Here is a 3,098-nt window from a genome sequence, read left to right on the forward strand (position 1 = left end):
TTTACCTCTCCTCACTCCTCTCTCTCTCCTACACTCCTCTGTCGATATCTTCTCTTATTCATCCCTCCCTCCCCCCTCCCTCCCTCCCTCCCTCCCTGCTGTCTTATTTACATGGCCCTTTACCTCTCCTCACTCCTCTCCTCTCCTACACTCCTCTGTCGATATCTTCTCTTATTCATCCCTCCCTCCCCCTCCCTCCCTCCCTCCCTCCCTGCTGTCTTATTTACATGGCCCTTTACCTATCCTCACTCCTCTCCTCTCCTACACTCCTCTGTCGATATCTTCTCTTATTCATCCCTCCCTCCCCCTCCCTCCCTCCCTCCCTCCCTGCTGTCTTATTTACATGGCCCTTTACCTCTCCTCACTCCTCTCCTCTCCTACACTCCTCTGTCGATACCTTCTCTTATTCATCCCTCCCTCCCTCCCTCCCTCCCTCCCTCCCTCCCTCCCCCTCCCTCCCTCCCTCCCTCCCTCCCTCCCTCCCTCCCTCCCTCCCTCCCTGCTGTCTTATTTACATGGCCCTTTACCTCTCCTCACTCCTCTCCTCTCCTACCTCCTCTGTCGATACCTTCTCTTATTCATCCCTCCCTCCCCCTCCCTCCCTCCCTCCCTCCCTGCTGTCTTATTTACATGGCCCTTTACCTCTCCTCACTCCTCTCCTCCGCTCTGTCGATATCTTCTCTTATTCATCCCTCCCTCCCCCCTCCCTCCCTCCCTCCCTCCCTCCCTCCCTCCCTCCCTCCTCCTCCTCCCTCCCTCCCTCCCTCCCCCCTCCCTCCCTGCTGTCTTATTTACATGGCCCTTTACCTCTCCTCACTCCTCTCCTCTCCTACACTCCTCTGTCGATACCTTCTCTTATTCATCCCTCCCTCCCCCTCCCTCCCTCCCTCCCTCCCTGCTGTCTTATTTACATGGCCCTTTACCTCTCCTCACTCCTCTCCTCCGCTCTGTCGATACCTTCTCTTATTCATCCCTCCCTCCCTCCCTCCCCCCTCCCTCCCTCCCTCCCTCCCTCCCTCCCCCCTCCCTCCCTCCCTCCCCCTCCCTCCCTCCCTCCCTCCCCCCTCCCTCCCTCCCTCCCTGCTGTCTTATTTACATGGCCCTTTACCTCTCCTCACTCCTCTCCTCCGCTCTGTCGATATCTTCTCTTATTCATCCCTCCCTCCCCCTCCCTCCCTCCCTCCCCCTCCCTCCCTGCTGTCTTATTTACATGGCCCTTTACCTCTCCTCACTCCTCTCCTCCACTCTGTCGATATCTTCTCTTATTCATCCCTCCCTCCCTCCCCCTCCCTCCCTCCCTCCCCCCTCCCTCCCTGCTGTCTTATTTACATGGCCCTTTACCTCTCCTCACTCCTCTCCTCCGCTCTGTCGATACCTTCTCTTATTCATCCCCCTCCCCCCTCATCTCCCTCCCTCCCTCCCCCCCCCTTCCTCCCCCTCCCTCCCTCCCTCCCTGCTGTCTTATTTACATGGCCCTTTACCTCTCCTCACTCCTCTCCTCTCCTCCGCTCTGTCGATATCTTCTCTTATTCATCCCTCCCTCCCTCCCTCCCCCCTCCCTCCCTGCTGTCTTATTTACATGGCCCTTTACCTCTCCTCTCTCCTCTCCTCCGCTCTGTCGATATCTTCTCTTATTCATCCCTCCCTCCCTCCCTTCCCCCCTGCCTCCCTCCCTCCCTCCCCCCTCCCTCCCCCCTCCCTCCCTCCCTCCCTCCCTGCTGTCTTATTTACATGGCCCTTTACCTCTCCTCACTCCTCTCCTCCGCTCTGTCGATATCTTCTCTTATTCATCCCTCCCTCCCCCCCCCCTCCCTCCTCCCTCCCTCCCTGCTGTCTTATTTACATGGCCCTTTACCTCTCCTCACTCCTCTCCTCCGCTCTGTCGATATCTTCTCTTATTCATCCCTCCCTCCCCCCTCCCTCCCCCTCCCTCCCTGCTGTCTTATTTACATGGCCCTTTACCTCTCCTCACTCCTCTACTCTCCTACACTCCTCTGTCGATACCTTCTCTTATTCATCCCTCCCTCCCTCCCTCCCTCCCTCCCTCCCTGCTGTCTTATTTACATGGCCCTTTACCTCTCCTCCCTCTCCTCTCCTCTCCTCTGTCGATACCTTCTCTTATTCATCCCTCCCTCCCCCCCTCCCTCCCTCCCTCCCTCCCTGCTGTCTTATTTACATGGCCCTTTACCTCTCCTCACTCCTCTCCTCCGCTCTGTCGATATCTTCTCTTATTCATCCCTCCCTCCCTCCCTCCCTCCCTCCCTCCCTCCCTCCCTCCCTCCCTCCCTCCCTCCCTCCCTCCCTCCCTCCCTCCCTCCCTCCCTCCCTCCCTCCCTGCTGTCTTATTTACATGGCCCTTTACCTCTCCTCACTCCTCTCCTCTCCTCTCCCTCTCCTCTCCTCTCCTCTCCTCTCCCTCTCCTCTCCCTCTCCTCTCCTCTCCTCTCCTCTCCTCTCCCTCCCTCCCTCCCTCCCTCCCTCCCTCCCTCCGCCCTGCTGTCTTATTTACATGGCCCTTTACCTCTCCTCACTCTCCCTCCTCTCCTCTCCTCTCCTCTCCTCTCCTCTCCTCTCCTCTCCTCTCCTCTCCTCTCTCTTCCTCTCATCCCTCCTCTCCTCTCCTCCCTCCCTCCCTCCCTCCCTGCTCTCTTATTTATCCCTCCCTCCCCCTCCCTCCCTCCCTCCCTCCCCTGTCTTATTTACATGGCCCTCTACCTCTCCTCCTCTCCTCCTCCGCTCTGTCGATATCTTCTCTTATTCATCCCTCCCTCCCCCTCCCTCCCTCCCTCCCTCCCTGCTGTCTTATTTACATGGCCCTTTACCTCTCCTCACTCCTCTCCTCCGCTCTGTCGATATCTTCTCTTATTCATCCCTCCCTCCCTCCCTCCGTACCTGGCCTCCATCCCCTCATTCATTTACATTTCCCTCTATACCTCTCCTCTACCTCTCCTCTCCTACCTCCTCTGTCGATACCTTCTCTTATTCATCCCTCCCTCCCTCCCTCCCTCCCTGCTGTCTTATTTACATGGCCCTTTACCTCTCCTCACTCCTCTCCTCCGCTCTGTCGATATCTTCTCTTATTCATCCCTCCCTCCCCC

This window comes from Oncorhynchus gorbuscha, linkage group LG25, assembly GCF_021184085.1.
Source record: "Oncorhynchus gorbuscha isolate QuinsamMale2020 ecotype Even-year linkage group LG25, OgorEven_v1.0, whole genome shotgun sequence".
Classification (NCBI taxonomy): Eukaryota; Metazoa; Chordata; class Actinopteri; order Salmoniformes; family Salmonidae; genus Oncorhynchus; species Oncorhynchus gorbuscha.